The 19092-nt window shown below is 37.7% G+C and overlaps 1 protein-coding gene and 1 pseudogene across 5 annotated transcripts in view; one reads left to right on the forward strand and one right to left on the reverse strand.

Annotated features, from left to right (window-relative positions):
* LOC137236858 (axin-like) overlaps positions 1-19092 on the forward strand; it is a 1106688-nt gene that overhangs the window by 780012 nt on the left and 307584 nt on the right. The window lies entirely within an intron of this gene.
* Positions 17502-19076, reverse strand: LOC137238655 (UPF0489 protein C5orf22 homolog; annotated as a pseudogene).

Below are 19092 nucleotides of genomic sequence, written 5' to 3' on the forward strand. Positions count from 1 at the left end.
GCTTCGAAAGAGATATTGGGGCCACAAGTGATCCGAGGGTTGGTGCCGGTGCGCAGAAATCGCATAACATACTATACACGTGTATAAGGATGGTTCAAAATGAATGGTAGGCGTTGGGTCTGCTGTTTACTGTGTCGACCCAAAAATAAGTATATCCTACAGGTTGCCAGGTTACTGCAGCGTTTTCAAGCGGAAATTATAGCAGTGAAGAAAGCAGCAGAAATGAAGGAAGCGTACTTAAGCTGCAGTCGCGTTAATTTTTATGTTCATAGTCAGGCTGCGATTAAGGCAATAATCTCACACAGTACTTCATCAAGAAGTGTTTTGGAATGCAAAGGCGCATTCGGAAAACTTCGCTCAGGCGGGTTGACCACGTTATCCCCAAAATCAAAATCCCCAAAACAAAATCCCCACAATCAAAATCCCCAAAAACAAAATCCCCAAAACAAAATCCCCAAATAAAAATCCCCAAAATCAAAATCCCCAAACTCATAATCCCCAACACAAAATCCCCATTTTATGTGTGAAATAAATTCAAATTAGGTTTAAAATTGCCGCGACCAAAAAAGGCTGATAATCCATTACAACTTTCTGCATATAAACTTTCTGCTTATAAAAAATAACCATGGGCTACGCCATGCCAAGTCCGGGTGTGTAGTATAACCGTGGCTACCACCACGGTGATGTCCTTCTGCGTAGTACACGCTTCTGTTAGCTTGTTCGAATTAGAGCGACTAGCAGTCCTATATATGGATAAGTAAAAATATGTATTGCCAAAACGTGAATATATAGTTATACATACAAAAATATGAATGAAAGAGGAAAGAGATATCGCTATTTTTTCCATGGTCATGATGTTTATCATAGCGCTGGGATTTTGTGTTTGGGGATTTTGATTTTCGGGATTTTGAATGTGGGGATTATGTGTTTGGGTATTTTTTTTTTCTTTGGGGATTTTGTGTTTGGGTATTTTTTTTTTGGGGGATTTCGTGGCACTCCCCGCTCAGGCCGGTTCCCGGTCATAAAGGGATAGAAGGTAACAAAAAGGGCGATGAGTTGGCAAAGGAGGGTGCAACATTCGCTGAGTCGACGATCGACGTTCCAATCCGTATGGCGGAAATCAAAAGGAGACAGGAGTTGCATATTAATCAAACAGGAAAGGCCTGGACTAAAGCGCGGACCTGCAAAATTTCTAAGATCATGTGCAAAGCCTATGATATTAGACTGGCTCATATATCTGAAGAGAGAAAACTTAAGGCTCGCGATGGGCATACTGACTGTACACTGCCTTCTGGCGTCACATTCTTATAAGTTAGGCCTCAACAGTAACAGCAAGTGTAGGTAGTGTGATCTGCAGGAAGAAACTGTTGAGCACGTTCTGTGGTCATTTCCTGCGCTCGCCAGGTCAAGGCTCCAGGTATTAGGGTCGGCAAAGTTGCCAGATCTCGAGGCAGTAATTAAGCAGGGTCCTAGAAAACTGCTATTATTTGCCAAGAGGACGGAGATATTCTATAACATATTTCCTGGCACCTGATTGGGGTTCTTCCGTTTGGTCGTCAAACAAATTCTGGTAAGACTATGGACATATTCAATCTATGTGAGGTTTTTATTGATCGGCCAGTTCAACCTAACCTAACCTAACCTAACGTCCGAAACACGCCGACCGAAGTTTTGCTGACACAGCTAGAATAAGTTTATATTAGCAGCTAATTTAGAGTTTTAAACGACGGTGTTAATTGAGAGTTAAGTAAAGCCTTTTGACCACAAAATTCACTTTTTTCGAAACAGATAATTTATATGTCGAATCTTCCATAATAATTATTTTGCTCTTCTGATATGTAGCGATGCGCTGGTGGTTATACTTTTTATTATTCCTCGCGTGTACGACTTGTCTACGCACTACAAACTGTCCTAAAACAACTTTTGCTTTTCAAGGCTTCCTATTCACCTTTCCTAGCCCACAATTGATTTTACTTTAAATTATTGCGTAGTTACTTTGCTCAAACAGGTATTATTTGGCAAGTGGCTTACCAAACAAGGGCTTTTCCAAACAAGTGCGTTTCCAAGGGAGTGCCACGAAATCCCCAAAAAAAAATAATACCCAAACACATAATCCCCAAATTCAAAATCCCCAAAATCACAATCCCCAAACACAAAATCCCAGTGCTATGATAAACATCATTACCGTGTAAAAAATAACAATATCTCTTTCCTCTTTCATTCATATTTATGTATGTATAACTATATATTCACGTTTTGGCAATACATATTTTTACTTATCCATATATATGACTGCTAGTCGCTCTAATTCGAACAAGCTAACAGAAGCGTGTACTACGCAGAAGGACATCACCGTGGCGGTAGCCACGGTTATACCACACACCCGGACTTGGCATGGCATAGCCCAGGGTTATTTTTTATAAGCGCGGCCGAAGGCCGCCTATGCAGAAAGTTGGTATGGATTATTAGCCTTTTTTGGTCGCGGCGATTTTAAACCTAATTTGAATTTATTTCACACATAAAATGGGGATTTTGTGCTGGGGATTATGAGTTTGGGGATTTTGATTTTGGGGATTTTGATTTGGGGATTTTGTTTTGGGGATTTTGATTTTGGTGATAACGTGGTAAACCCCTTTTCCAAACAAGTGTACCACTATTACTCTGCTCTGGCAATACATAGTTGTCAGATATATCATTAAGTCACACGTCCTCGTGTGGCTCTGTTGGCACTCGGTCAGTCCTGACCTAGGTATATAAATTAAGAAGCCATACAATTTCTTGTTGCCATCCTACAATGTCACACGTCCTCGTGTGACGGCCTTTGTCTTCATATGCCTCCATCAGCAATAGTGAATCCAATGCTTTTTACTTTTATTTTCTGAGATGCTTCCTTTTCCGGCATACACATTCATAACCAATAACTCATATTCAACGCTTTTCTCAAATATATTCTTATGAGATTCTTGCTTCCAGCATACACACTCATAACTAATAACTCATATTCAACGCTTTTCTCAAATATATTCTTATCAGATTCTTACTTTCAGCATACACACTCATAACTAATAGCTCATATTCAACGCATTTCTCAAATATATTCCTGTGAGAAGAATAAACGTATTAGAATGGTTTTTTTTAATCTTTATTAATCGCTTACATATTCTATTTCTATTTCACCATCAGGCATTTTGCGTAGCGGTCATGGGAGTATTTAAAAGTTTAAAAGGTCGTCAAAAACTTTCAAATTATTGTTTGTGTTGGCTTTCTGGTTTTTGATCTTGCTGTAACTTTTAGTAGTTTGCATGCTTCCACTGACTTTTCTTTAAAACTTTTAACATTAATTTTCTTTTCCAGCTATGTATTCCTTGGGGTACTAATTGTGATATTACTACCAATTCGGTTTTAATAATGGGTATGTAACTATTTACCAGAAGATTAAGTAAGTTTACTATTGAAGTGGAATTTGCTGCTTTTCCTGTTGGGTGAATTTTGAAATTGCTACTGCTTCATGATTATCTTTGATTTGTTCAAAGATATCAAAAGCATCCAAAAAAATTATGCAGATTCTTGGTTTACCATCCAACTCGAGTAGCACTGATGAAGCCGTCTTAATGAATTCTACTACTATTTGTGGCATTTTGACGTTTGTGTTTGGTAATTTAACTATTTCAATTCTTTTATTTTCGTCAATTAGTGGAGTCTGACTGGAAGAGGACTCTGATAAGAGAGTATTGAAATCAATTTGCAAATCTTCTTCAACAGTAGTTGCGAGTGAAGATACTAAATTATCTCTAACACTCGAAAAAATTTGATGTGCCTCAGTTTGGTGATTTTTTGTGAGTATTGTACTTACTTTACATATTACTTTTCCTAAATTGTTCAACGACTCTAAAATGATTGCGAGGTGTTTCGCTACTGTTTCAGATTTTATTCTGATATTTTTGTTACTACTTTCCGCTTTTATTTTTTATTCTGTTTAAGTGTTGTAGATTTCTTCCCATTGATTCATTTCTTTGTGTGGGTTACTAATAGCTCATATTCAACGCTTTTCTCAAATATATTCCTGTGAGATGAAAAACATATTAGAATGTTTTTTTTTAATCTTTATTAATCGCTTACATATTCTTTTTCTATTTCACCATCAGGCATTTTGCGTAGACGGTCATGGGAGTATTTAAAAGTTCTCTTCGATTTCAGAACAGAAAGAACATATCTATCGCCATCTGACTGCTGCAAAATACCTGAAGGTGCGTTCAATACACAATCATCTGCACGCAGACTTGAAGAACTATTCGGTTTGTTATTTGATTCCTTTTCCTTTGAGACTGTTGGGCATCGTGAAGCATAATGACCAATTTGACGACAACGAAACATGTAACACCGAAGACGATGAATAAGAAGTTCTCTTATCGCTACAACAACAACAACAACAAGTTCTACTAATAGATTTGTTGATTGTTGTATTTTTCTTACGATTTGACTTATTGTTGAGTCGACACACTTCGGCCTTATGACCATACTTTCCACATTTATTGCACTTGAAATTGGTGTAGGCAATTTTTGTCTCTTAAAATTTACGTCATCGTAGCCGTTCACAACTGGCGAAAGCTTCCTTTTGATCGTAGACATCGCTTTCAATTCCCGTTATAACTGATTTCTCGAACAAATATTTGTAGTAAAAGCAGGGCGTTGAATCCGTGAATCGAATAAACGTAATGAATAAAAATACCATTTGTATTGTTCGCTATTGTGGTCGAACAGAATTGATTCTTTATTGACAAAATTGGTTATTTTATACAAATATTTCCTCTATACTAGAATACCTATTTACACTAATACTTACAAACTAAATGTACATAAATTCATATATGCAAGTGAACATATAGAGTCAGATTGCAAGCCAACGAACTATTTAGATACATATACTCATATGCATATATGTATGTACTCAGTTCGCCGGGCAATGCAACTACTTCACAAACGTGAACAAATATGAATCGTATATGTACGCAAGAATGTATAAATACTTATTGGATTAAAGTGAATTGCACTCTTTATTTTGGGTAATGGTATTCGGCTATATGTATGTATGTATAAGACAATTGAATATAGTGTAAGCAGAATGAATTTCACGTCATACTACACCATCCGCTTTTGAAAGAATGGCCATATCTTGGTTATTATGTAAGGCTATTCAAGCGACATAATTAAATTTTGAATGTGGCTATTTTGTATCATTTTACTTTATGAACCACTTAAATTTGCTTATGTTTATAACATTGCAATGGTTTATTCACATTCAAGTGTTGTGCGGCTGTAATTTATGATATAATGGTAATTTGATGCCAAAAAGAAATAAATTTATTTGTTTATGTAGTTTTTATGTTTTTTCTCTTTGATTTGTTTACATTTGTTTTTTACATGTGTACATATTATGTAACGAATACTTAACGAAAATTATGAGTAAAGTGGAATGCTTTTATTTAGTTAAGTGTATGCTGTTGTAATTGGATTTTCTAGTTAGACTGTTTTGTTTATTAATAATTTAGATTTATAGTAGTTTGAACCTATTTTTATGAATTATTATTTTCTTATCTTTATTTGTGCTATCTCTACTTTCTATTCTATGAGGAATTAACGTAAAATTGTTATTCTTATCAATATTTTTTATTCTATAGGATCATTTATATGTATTATCTAACTTATGACCGGTTTCATCTCTAACTAATACTAATAGCGTTTTCTTTTCTGAAATAAATTGTTGCCTAAGTAAATGGTAAAGCCTTAATAGAGTTACTCCTATCCCAGAAAGTTTTGAATATTTATAGTGCATGCAAAGAACGTAAATGGCTACCCCGTGTATCAGCTGATTTTCACAAACGTGCTGTCAATGATAATAAAAATTCATTAGCAATTATTTCCTTCATTTAAATTTTCTTCGCTAAAAATTTGTGAAGTTACGAAAATAAATTGTCACGATCAGCTGGTCTAGCAGAGTTGCACTGCCATTTTATGCAGGGTAAAAGTGTAGCGCTTTAGCATTGCGAGCAGGCAACAGTTTTCACAAAAGAGCGAAATGCTCCGTAAAGGCGTTACCTGCTTTTTAGAATAGAACAAAATATATCTACAACCCTTGCGCGGCGTACAAAAAGCGTAGGGCAGAACCCTGAATAGTAGACGGTATTGTATTGTAACAATATGAAAAATATTTGAGGTATCATCCCAATCGTCTTTGTCACTTGATATGTAAGAACGCACATATTCATTGAATGTCCTATGGCTGCGTTCAACAGTGCCTAGAGTTTGACGATGGTAAGGTGTTGAGGTTTTATGCTCAATTTTAAGAAGTTTGTACAATTCCTCAAATAAACTATTTTTGTATTCGGTTCCCATATCTGTTATGATTGTTTTCATACAACCATAAATCAGAATTAAATGCTCAAATACGGCCTTAGCAACTATTACAGCATGTTTGCTCTGAACTGGAACTACAACTAGGTATTTAGTTAGATCACTTATAATAGTAACGGCATATTCATTTCCGTTTATCGATTTCGGTAATGGTCCGATTTAATCGATTTGTACTATCTCAAATGCTTTCGGAGGTGTCTCCGTTATGATCATTGGCTCTTTTATGTGTTTATTGGTTTTATTTTTCTTACAATGGATGCAGTTTTTTTATATACTTTCTTATATAATTTTTCAATTATATATTATATATTATATTAGCTATATTTTTGTTTGGTCTTGTTTGTCATGCAATTTATTCCTGGGTGGCCAAAAACAGGAACGTCATGATATTTATGAAGAATTTCTTTAATTTTGTCGACATTTGTCATATGCATAACTTCTGGGGCTAATGCAATTGCTAAATTTTTGAGAACTTGGGAACCTATTTCCTTAAATTTGCCTACTCGAGTATAATTATCTTTGAACAATTTGTCTCTTAAGGACAACTGTATTTTTACATGTACTAAATTGTCGGCTTCTTTCATAAGCCTGGTAAAGAGTGGTCCTAAGTCAATCTCATCCTCAACAATTAGGTTGCTTCTATTTGTTGTGCTACAAATTTTCTTTCCTGATTTGAAATATAATTTCGGAGGATTGAAAACGAGCTCGACACGTCTTCTTACTTCAAATTTATTAAGCGATTCATATACTACAGGGTTCTCATCACTTAAAGTTTCTTCATTTCTGTTGTTATTATTATTTTTGGCTGGTTTTCTGGTTTTTGAGCTTGTTGTTACTTTTATTAGTTTGAATGCTTCCACTGACTTTTCTTTAAAACTTTTAACATTAATTTTCTTTTCCAGCTATGTATTCCTTGGGGTACTAATTGTGATATTACTACCAATTCGGTTTTAATAATAGGTATGTAACTATTTAGCAGAAGATTAAGTAAGTTTACTATTGAAGTGGAATTTTCTGCTTTTCCTGGGTGAATTTTGGTATAGTCAGTTAAAATTAATTACTGGTAATTTCATTTTTTCTTTCTATATTGCCCTAAACAGTAACAGCAAATGTAGGTAGTGTGATCTGCAGGAAGAAACGGTTGAGCACGTTCTGTGGTAATTTCCTGCTCTCGCCAGGTCAAGGCTCCAGCTATTAGGGTCGGCAGAGTTGCCTGATCTCGAGGCAGCAATTAAGTTGGGTCCTAGAAAACTGCTAGTATTTGCCAAGAGGACGGAGTTATTCTATAACATATGTCCTGGCACCTGATTAGGGTTCTTGGTCGTCAAACAAATTCTGGTAAGACTATGGATACATTCAATCTATGTGAGGTCTTTACTGACCAGTCAGTTCAACCTAACCTAACCTAACGGCTGGAACACGCCGCCCGAAATTTTGCTGACACAGCTAGAATAAGATTATAATTATTTCATTTATTTATTTATTTATTACGACTCTATTGAGTCTAGATCAAAACAAATTTCTACAGAGTAGGCTTAAAACTAATTACAAGTAACTTAAGCCTATAGGAACTCAAGGGATAAAGCATATGCTTTCATTCATTCATAATAAGTTTTAAAAGTAAACGGAAACAAAAGTAAAATATAAATAAAGAGGGGAAAAAATATTTAAAACTGCAGAGAGAGAAAAAAAAAATTATTTATAAATATGAGATAAACTCTTTGCTATAATCTAAGAAGTAAAAATAGTTTTATAATATTCAAACAAATTTCTTTTAAATCTAGTTATGCTTTGCATTGCTTAATGTTATTAAGTAATTCATTAAAACATTTTATTTTAGCCCTTTGTTATAAAGATTACATTTATCTGACTCACATCTGAACGAAGGTAATTTAAAATCATTTCTTCTGCGAGTGTCTATATTGTGTATATCATTGCCATACTTTATATTGACCCTTAAGTATTCTGGTGGGGTACCATCTACAATGTTTTTAACAAATATCAATGTGTAATAAAGGTGCTGTTGCTTAACACTTAACCAGTTAAGAGCCGACAACATGTCCCTGATGGGCGTGTCATAGCGCTTACGAAGAATGAATCTCATTGCTCGATTTTGTTGTGTTTGCAATTTATAAATTTGGCTATCATTCATTATAAAAAATATGGTTGGGCAATAATTTAATATAGGTTAAATTATTGCTTTGTATACCATTATTTTGTACTTCCTCTTTAGAAATTTGCAAGTGCGTTGCATAAAATATACCTTTGTTGCAATTTTCCTGACGGTGTAATCGACATGATCATTAAAACTTAACTTTTCATCGATTTTAATACCCAGATATTTAATACTTGATATTCTTTCTATAGTTTGATGGTTTATATTTATGTTATTAAGGTCATTTACATCGAAATTTCTTCTCGATATGACCATCAATTTTGATTTGCTTATATTAAGTTTAAGTTTGTTCAAAACAGCCACTTATATATTTCATCCAAATCATATTGTAGCTTTGCAGCCATCTCGCTCACATTTACACCGCCTATCATTATTAATGTATCATCCGCGAAAAGCTTGATATCACAATACTTTATACAATTTGAAATATCATTTATATATATATTAAATAATATAGGCGCTAATACTGATCCTTGTGGCTGTCCAATCGTAATGTTCTTATCTTCAGATACTGACGCACCAACTATAGTTCTTTGTTTACGACTCTTTGTGAAACTTCCGAACCATTTCAGTTCAGTACCACTTATACCGATATTAAATAGCTTTTTTAGAAGCAAGTTTTGATCTATTGTCTCAAATGCTCGGTTGAGATCCAAGAAAACAGCCATGATGTATTTATTGCAATTCAGCTCTTCTTTCCAACGGACAATGACTAGATTTAGAGCCCTTTCGCAAGAGTGCTTTCTCCTAAAGCCAGATTGTTGCGGGATTAATATTTGGTTCGATTCTAGATATTGCACTAATTGCTTTTTTACCACTCGTTCCAGTATTTTTTCCTCATTCGGTAATGTGTTTATGGGCCTCATCTCATCGGCTCTAATTGTATTCGCCACTTTCTCTATAGGCACAATTGTAGAAGTTTTCCATAAGTCTGGAAACACCCCACTTCTCAAACTCTCGTTGATTATTTGCATGTAAAAAGCCCACAATATAGTATCGCATATTTTATGACCCCTTCCGCTAGAAGATTATTTCCGCCTATTTTATATTTAACACTTCTGCCAATTCCACTGGATCACAAATTCCAATTTTGTTCTGCACCAGAGGCGCCATTATGAAATTCCTATGTAAAATCACCCCCTGATTTCGAAAATCAAGGTTATTTTTAATTCTATGGTAACGTTTTTGAGATATTTTCGAATAACGGGTTTTTCCAAAAAAAAAAATTGGGTCAACTTAATCATATATATCTCAAGAAGGAATTCCAAGGAGCAATTTCAAAACGGTTTAAAGCTTTTAAAAGGTAATAAAATTTTCTATAAACTGTGCATACAACACTTTTTGCTAGGCCCTGCAGATTCAAAGATAACGAACAATCATTACGGATTTTTTCCATTTTTTTTGTGAAAATATAAAAAAATTTGTACTTTGCGAGGAAGGATCTCGAAAACTTTTTATTTTTTTGCATATTTGTTTTTTTCTCTCTAAGCTCTGTTTTATTACAAAAAAAAAAAAATAATAAGCTTTCATTCAACAAAATCTATGAGCTAATACAAAAGTTATAAGCATTCATGTAAATATTCCCATTTAATACTTAAGTAAGTACCCTACTGGTACATATGTGTGAGTATTCGTATATCAGTTAATTAGTTTTTTCAGATTTTTTTGTTTTCTCTCTAAGCTCTGTTTTATTATATACAATACATATAATATATTGTAACGAACTTGCCGCAAATCCTCTTATTTGCCCTTTTGCTAGGTTCGTATCGCTAAACTGTTGAATAAATAACTCCAATATTGAATAATGGAAAAATGGCCTTTATTAAAATACTTCACAATAACACTCAAACTATGCTTAATAAGCAAACTGATAGCTTAAAGGAAACTGACTTTTAAAATAATACTGCTATTGCTCGCTAGATATCGTCTTAGTCGTAACTGCTTGACAACTCAAATCAAACTGAATTCCAGCGCCTCTACACTTGTTGCCTTATATACTGTCTGATTTCAACGTTGCATCTTCTAGGCGCTTCCAGAATCTACTAGTTCATCAGCTCTCAAACTTCTCAGTGTAACTACAATTGTATAATTTGTATAGCTTCTCTCACACCCCATGCGCTTGTATGTGTGAGCGACACTTCCACAATTATAATTGCCTACATTTAGGAGCATCTCAATAAGATGTCTGCATGTGTTTGGGCATCTCATCTCCGCTGCGTGTACGTACATATGTGTAAACATAATGATTGAATTATTGATGTGAATTCACGTCACATATAATACAAAAGGTATAAGCATTCCATTTAATACTTAAGTACCCTACTGGTACATATGCAGGGCCTAGCTAACTAACTGAAATACGAACACTAACACATATGTGATGCTGTCTATAAAATAATTGTTTAATGATTGAGCAATTTCACGTTCAGCTGTGTAAATTGTGTCATCAATTGAGATTTTATTTATGGTATTTCTAGTCTTCGACATACTTATAAAATTTTTGAGATGGTTCCACATTGCTTTACTATCCCTCATATTAGCGGTGATTTTGCGCTCCATGTATTTTACCTTTTTCACTCTCACTAAACGTTAATATTGATGCTTGATAACTTGGTAGCTTTGCCAATCTCCCGTTACTATTGCAGATATATATATATATATATATATATTGTATTTTTGCCTGTTTAGCTAACTCATTATCGTACCATTTGTTCATTAATTTAACACTTATTTCTTTAGGATAAGTGAGGGTATTCATAGCATTTGTCAATATAGCTGTTAAGAATGTGACTTTATTATTAAGCTCTAACTGTGAGAATTCAGAGTAGTTATAGGTACTTAAAAGGTGAACTAGATTTTCACTTGAATAATTTTCCCAAGACACAATAGACTTTTTTAAGCGCATTCTGAAAGACTTTTCAAGGTTTATTGTAAAAGATATAGTTTCGTGATCCGATATTTTATGCATATCCATTCTTTTACATGTAATATTGTTACTGTTTGTAAACAGCAGATCTATCAGAGTTTCAACATCTTCTGACTTTCTTGTATAGAAATCTATTTTTTGTGACATAGACCAGGATTGAAATAACTCTATCAGTTGTTTGCTATACGTTGTAGTTCTATACATATTAATATTTAAGTCTCCAATAATTACAGTATTCTCATCCTGGTAATGGCTGTTTAATATTTCGCTAAGATACCTAATAAAATCTGTGTTCGGCCTGAGTGCGTCGTAAACCGGCAGTGGGTAGGCGCACAAGGGTCGATCTTGGAGTGGATGGTTCGCTCAAAAGAAATAAATAAGTACACAAAGAGGAATTCCTCGTTATAAAATAATATTTAATTTGAGTGTGCGGAAATGTAAAAGAGGATACAATATTACCTTTGTGTATAACTGGACGATGGCGATGATGGCGATCCTGGGCGATGTGTGCTGGTTGGCGGTCGATCGAAAAAAAGACCGGTTATCCCGTTGAGGACAACCGCTAAGCCGCGAAAAAGTCCTCTGGTATTAAGGAGGGGAAAAAAAGCCACACACACAACAACCCCCACACATACGTGCATGGGTGCTGACAACCCGCACACACACGTGCATGCGTATGAAACGCATGCATGTGCATGCATGCACACAAATGCGGCGTGAGTGTGGGTGGCTGGAAATATTATTAAAACGTTAGGGAGGGGCGCCGTCAATCAGATAAAAGTTAGGCATTGGGCCTAAACATGCCGCCCCCCTTGCGGTACGCAACATCACAGTCCGCCAAGGATCACCGACCGTGAAGAAGAGAAAAAAAATAAAAAACTTATAATTAATTATATCTAACTTAACATAATGCCGGCCAGTCCGCCGGCTTGGCGGCACGCAAAATGGTTTGCGCAGTGTGGGAGCTTGGTTGCTGCTGCCTCGGTCATTCACCAATTTTCCCGTTATGGTGTAAGGCGTGAGCCAGGTTTGGCTAGAGCTAGGGATTGCGAAAAGAAGTAAGAAGATATACGTGTTCATATTTCTTGCCGTTTATTACAAATTCATTGGAAATTCTATGCTTGTGAATTTTGCATGAAGAAAATTCAATAAAAAATAACTTATTGTAATGATACAAGCTTTTAAAACGCACACCTCCATTGTGAATTCATACAAGTGGCGAATTTTCGATAAAACGTTCACAATAGTGAACAGCGAGTGAGTATTAATATGTTTTCTGTATACAAATTTAAAGGAAAAGCTGATTTGAAACCAATGTGCAATTCATGGCACTTCAATTTAATAACGGCGAACACAAGAAAAAGAAACCTTTCTTCCATTCTCTGGCCCTTCGCGACATCCGTTCTCCCTGTCAGCTATGATTTGACACGTAGGCATGGCAATGGAGGGATAGAAAGATTTTTCACTTGTACGGACTCACAATGCACACCTCTTGCGACTGTGTACAACAGAAATTCAATAAAATAAAAAGGATACAAAGTGTAAAAATTCATGTATTTCGGTCGTTACCGAACATTTTGCTGTTAGGCCTTCGCTGTGCCCGAGAGTACCCAACCGAAGATGGTACTCTGAGCTAACAAAGGGCCAAACGTGGTGGGCAGAATCCCTGGGAGTATTATCTCGGCATATACATCTGTGCCTAGGACGAGGCGGATCGGGGCGGATGAGTAGAACTGCGGATCCGCCAGACGAAGATGTGCGTACGGGGCTGCGATGGCACTGTCGATGCTGGTTGTGGGTGTCGTGCGCCGAACATTGGCTACGACCGCAGCATGGGTCGCAATCCTTGTGTTCTGTCCGTGTCTTCCTCGGATACGCAGCAGACATCCTGCTTGCCCGCCAATGTTGCTGGTAGGAAGTTGGAGCTCCTGGGCGAGCTCATCCGCAATCACTGTGGTGGGGGAGCATCCGTCGATTAAGGCACGAACGAGGTGTAGCCGCGCCCCTGCTTCTATTTTCACGACCGCGGTGGGGGTGATCGCTACCGTCGGTATCATGGTGGCGGTGGCAGCTGAATGCGGGGCTAGGAGCCCTGCCCGGAAGGCGGACACGGTAGTGAGCTGCAGCGAGTTGGATCCATGACTGCGATCTCGTGGTTGATGATGGGTGTGATATCTTTGTTGCAGGCGAAGAGGCCTTGTCTCCGCTCTGCGATCGCGCGGTGGTTGTCTTCGTTGAGGGTCCTTAGTTTGCCGGCGAAGAGACCGAGTCTCCGCTCGGCCGTCACGAACATGGCGCTGGACTGTCGATGGGTTGTGCTGGAGCCGCTTCCTTTCGTGCTGCAAAAGCGGTCGATACGATATGGCTGCTGGTGTTGTGTTCGGGCGAAGAGACCGAGTCTCCGCTCCGGTTCGGTGGATTCGAGCTGGACGAAGAGGCCCAGTCTCCGTTCCAGCATCTGACGCATATAACGAGATGGAGTCGTCAATCCGCTCACGGGGTGATTCCAGCTCCTCCTCAACTTGTACACTCCATGGTTTGGAGCGGGCTTCGTGGAGTAGCTGTTCCTCTTCATCAATCGAGGAGATGTGAAGCGTCGTGTGATGTTTTTCGCCGCATTTTTTACATCGGCCTTGGCTTGGGCACGCGTTCGAGCGGTGGTCTAGAGCCAAGCAATTTCCACAGCAGCTCCCGCGGATCGCTAAGTAAAGACGCTCCTCGGGTTTTTTGGCCCGAAAGATGGGGCACAGGCGTATGGGATGTTGCTTAAAACAAGCGCGGCATTCCGACGTATAACGCATGACGTTCTTGGCAGCGCTTCGTTGCATAGCGGCAAAGCGACCCATTTTTCTGAAAGAAATGCAATATGTTTGACTGGGTCGAGTCATTCTCGAAAATGCGGGGGCGAATGGTCCCTAGTTGTATTATTGGGGATTTGGGAAATTTTATTAGCGCGCGCATAAGGGGAAACATCTGTCGCTGCATAAAAAAAATATTCATATGTGGCGTGCATTATATGCATGGCCTCTTTCCCCGCACGTTATGTGCCTGGGTCTTTAGTGCCTTATTTTGTTTATTTTGTGTCACCCGGTAGCGTTTTAGTTGGCCACGGGCACACTAGTGATGCAGAAAATGAGCATTTACGATTTTCGGTTCACACATTCTTTTGCCGAACCGGGTAGAAAGTGTATAGCGTGGGTTCTTTTGAGTCGCTGTTATTTGTGTTGTTGGTGCTAAAACCCAACAACTTCCCTGCCCGCCACAAAAAAATGTTTGGACAGCAAAATTGTATGCGATGTAAAGAAAAAATAAAAAAAAATGTTCGTTTTGGATGAGGAGAATCATTTGTAGAATGTATCATTTTCCTCTTTTTGTATTACCTTTCGGTAATTTATGAGAGTTGTTTATTCAACCTTTCCCCAAGTACGCTTCTAGTCCGGTTTAATTGATGGGCTTTAGCAAATGGCACGGTTCCCGAAGGGTATTTTGCTCCGGTACCGATTTTTCGGAAACGGGTTCTTCGGTACCCGTTTGCATCATTTTATGCATCCCTAATATAATGTAGATTTAAAACTCGGCATGTATGTACATACGTTGGTATAAGTATATGGGCAGTCAGTGCCCGTACTTTACCGCATTGGTAGTTTGACATACCTTTTTGACCCATTTTTCATTTTCTACTACTTCTGCTACCAACACTTAGATTCTACCAATATTTCAGTATTTTCGCACTGAAAACGCATACTGCGATAATTTTAAAGTATTGAATTGCAGAGCCCACCCAACTAACATTAGGAGGCGATACTGACCAAATCAGTAAATTTTGAAAAAAAAGAGAACTTAAACAGGAAATAAATTTTGAGTAGAGAAATATATTGACTGAGTACGCGAATATTCTCTGCGCTATTTTTCTCAGTTTTTTTTTTCTCTTTTGAATAATTTGAACGACAATAGGAAGTTTTACATAAACGATAACATGCTGAAATTGGTTATTTTTCGGCGGTAATTTTGGTACCTTGGAAAATTGTTGTTGTGATTAGACGTTTTGGTGCATGTTTGTCAGTATTTCACACTCACGATACAGGAAAAAAGTGAGTATCGTATAGGCATAAGCTATGTACATAGATATATACAAATGTATGTAGTTTTGTCTTGTTTACGTGTTTTAAAAGTGTCATTTCCTTGAAATGCTCGTTATTTGTTTTACAACAAATGATTAATTGTTTGTTACAAATATGAACCGTAGCGGTTGTTTTCTTGGTAAAAAACTACCAACTACTACCATTTTCGTTTTTCTCTCACCCACTACCATTCCCTTTATAAAGGTCCGCGCACTGGCATAACATGCCAGACAAAAACAATGAACATTCATGCGCACCAATGTACATTTCTCTGAATTGAAGCAAACGGTAAATGGATCGTTCGATTCATGGCGCCGTTTGTTTCATTCTTTTCGTTTTACGCGTGGTGGAGTACGCTTGCTCCGAAAATTGAATTCGTCGTACTCGTGGGCTTTACAAACGGCAAAGAAGGAAAAAATTCCTTGCTTTTTTTTTTTTTAATACAAACAAAATTTTTTGTGCGCCACGCTATACACAAGTTGACTCGTTCAACAAAATAGCGTTAAAAGGAACTAATAAGAACCTACAAGATCTGGGCAGAAATCCGCCAGCACCAACCGCAAACAGAATGGCACCAAAAAATGAGGATTGCTATATCATCCTCAAAAAACAACAGCAACAACAAAAAACAGCTACTGCCACTGCTGCAGCCTCTGCATTGATGGATAAGTCAAGGGATGTCGCCAGTAGTACCAGCACAACCACATCATCGGGTCACTTAGATGCCGGTGCGTGCAGCAGCACTAGTTCAATAACAAAAATTTATCATTTAAGTTTTCATAACTCCAAAGAGGGTTTGTTGCATCGCAGCAGCATTAGTAGTAGCTCCATTGCCGCGGCAAGCACAATCACTATTACATCATTGGTGGATGATTGTTTAAATTATGACTTGTGGATGTGTTTGCCATTTCGACATTACTATTGCTGTTGTGACCCTGATTACGCAAGAATCTGGACTCTATCTTTATTATTATTAAAATAGCGTGCTGGATAACGTCTGTGCATGTTGTGGCCAACTTTGCCAGAACCAGTATTAACATTACCATTATTTCCACTATTGGTGTGGTGATTTTGTGCTGATGGAGTTATTGTCGGGATCAGGTTTTGGTTCTTGCACAACGTCTTCATTAGTGTTGCCTGTGTTGGCTTTCCAAAGCCGCCTTACCACTGTTGACTCTCGCATTTGCCTCCCTATCATTGTTACCGCGCTTCAAATGCATAAAATGGTACTCTAAACCTAAGTTGTAAAAAAAAAATTACGCGAAGTTGCCAAATCCGTAGGCAAATCTATGCCATTAGCATCTACAGATTTCTTCGTGAAAGTCAGAAAGTCGGTCACCGTGGTGTGATGATAGTGCGCTTCCACTCACACGGAAAATCCTGGGATCAAGGCCTGGAAAAAGTAACATCAAAAAACTTTAGAAAAAATTTGTTTCAATTAGAAAACAAAATTCTGAACGTAGTCGCTTCCCAAGTATTGTATTTATTTTCTTTTTTAACTGAGCCATGGCCTATATTTGATGTTCCTCTTTTTTTTTTTTTGCTTTATTATTGTTTTTCTATTATTGTTTGCCTATTAGAACGCTCAATTCAGAACCAACAACTTGTGCATATCACCAGCTATTTGCGATGCAAAAAAAAATTAAGCAAAGTTGCCAAATCCGTAGGGAAATCTATGCCATTAGCATCTACAGATTTCTTCGCATTAAAATTAATACGAGCAGTTAGCGGAGTATTTGTGTTATTTGTGCAACTGCGATTACGATTTGTTGGAGTTTTTTGTTGCATTTGTGAGTGCGGTGAATTATTTTGCTGCGAACCGATTTCAGCTGAGTTCGAAGTCGGGGTACGACCATCATATGGCATACTAGGCGAATAAAAATGGACCTCCCGCAATGTGAGCTGTAGCTGTAATAAGAGGTGGTTAAGGGTGGTGCTGTTTGCATATAAATATTACTCGGTGTTGGTGCAAAGGCTGCGGGCGGTGCACATGGTGGTGGATACATATAATGACCGGCGGGCATGAGTGCTGCAGCTGGTGGATGCATGGCGGCAGGATCATAACCGTACGAATAACACTTCTCCGGCATGACGCCATATTGCGGAGGTGCAGGTAAGTTCTGTAATAGCTCTTTGAATTGCTCAAAATATTGTTCCAATTCTTTGGCGGTACTGATATGATGTGGCAAGCCATTAGTATCTGTTCTCCTACCCGAATCATATATGAGCAACCAATCGATCTCATCGTCAGCATAATGATTTGACAAGATTTTCTATGCGCGTATAAGTTTCGGTGGATATTATCTCTGGATCGGGTGTAGGTGTGAGTGTCTCTAAAGTTTTCGCCTCTTCTAAATGCGCTTCCAATTGTAATTTACGTCGCTCTGTAGTGCCACCACAGTCTTTAACTTCACTATCAAAGTGGAAAATATCGGTGAGTTGTTCATAACAATTAGTATCTATAGATTTATAACAAAAAGAATTAGTAGTACTAAAGAAATCCAAATCGATATCTAAAACAAAGTTCGGCGCATCTGCTTCTTTGATAAATTCTTCGGTTTTGATTGGTGCAGTTTTGGTTGTCGGGTCTAAGTTAATGACATGCAATTCCATATCACGCGTCTGCGGCAACTCTTGTACCACAATAATTGCCCTTTTATATGAAGTAGTCCAACACTTATTTTATCATTTTTATGACCAATTTTGAAATTGTATTTCCCTAATGGGATTTGTTGACACCAGGAGTCTTCAGCCAGACGACACGATTGAAGTGACCTGCATAACAAGTCGGCATTATCCACTTTTCAATATTCAGTTCGGCCAACATTGTTTTCTACGAGGCACTAGCCGGTATCTCACGTGATATAACCATGTCCGGATGTGAATCAAAATGTACGAGCAAATTATTTTCCAATGGCAAGTGGCGTGTGGCAAAACCGCGATATATAACTTCCAAAACGTCATTGTGATAATCGGTTATAAATATAGGAATGCGTTGAAATTTACGTGGTTGCATATTCTTGGCTGCATCGGCATCTAAACTAAAATCTTTAGAATTGAATATATGCAAGCTACGTTCAGATACTGTGCCTGCCAGCGACGATGTGGACACGTTGCCCAATCTGTTGGCATCCTCATCAACTCCCTTTAATTTATAATCCTCCTCTACCTTGCCAGACAACAACAACAGCAACCTTACCAGCTTCTATGCGTTTGTGTGGTGGTTGTTGCTTCTCTGACTCGACATCTCCCTCAATTGTTACTTTTACACCCGATTTTTAGCCTTTCCAATGTCTGGCGCTTTGGTATCAATTAGCTCGGTAGACACGCTTTCACTTGCCGCCGACGTTGCTTCTTCTGATCCACTTTCAGACATTTCTGGGGCCGCTGCTGTTGCATTTTCTGCTGAATTGCAGGTACTTTTTTCGGATTTTCCTTCCATTTTTTTGTTACCCAAA

The sequence above is a fragment of the Eurosta solidaginis genome, chromosome 1 (genome assembly GCF_040869045.1).
Source record: "Eurosta solidaginis isolate ZX-2024a chromosome 1, ASM4086904v1, whole genome shotgun sequence".
In the NCBI taxonomy this organism is placed as follows: domain Eukaryota; kingdom Metazoa; phylum Arthropoda; class Insecta; order Diptera; family Tephritidae; genus Eurosta; species Eurosta solidaginis.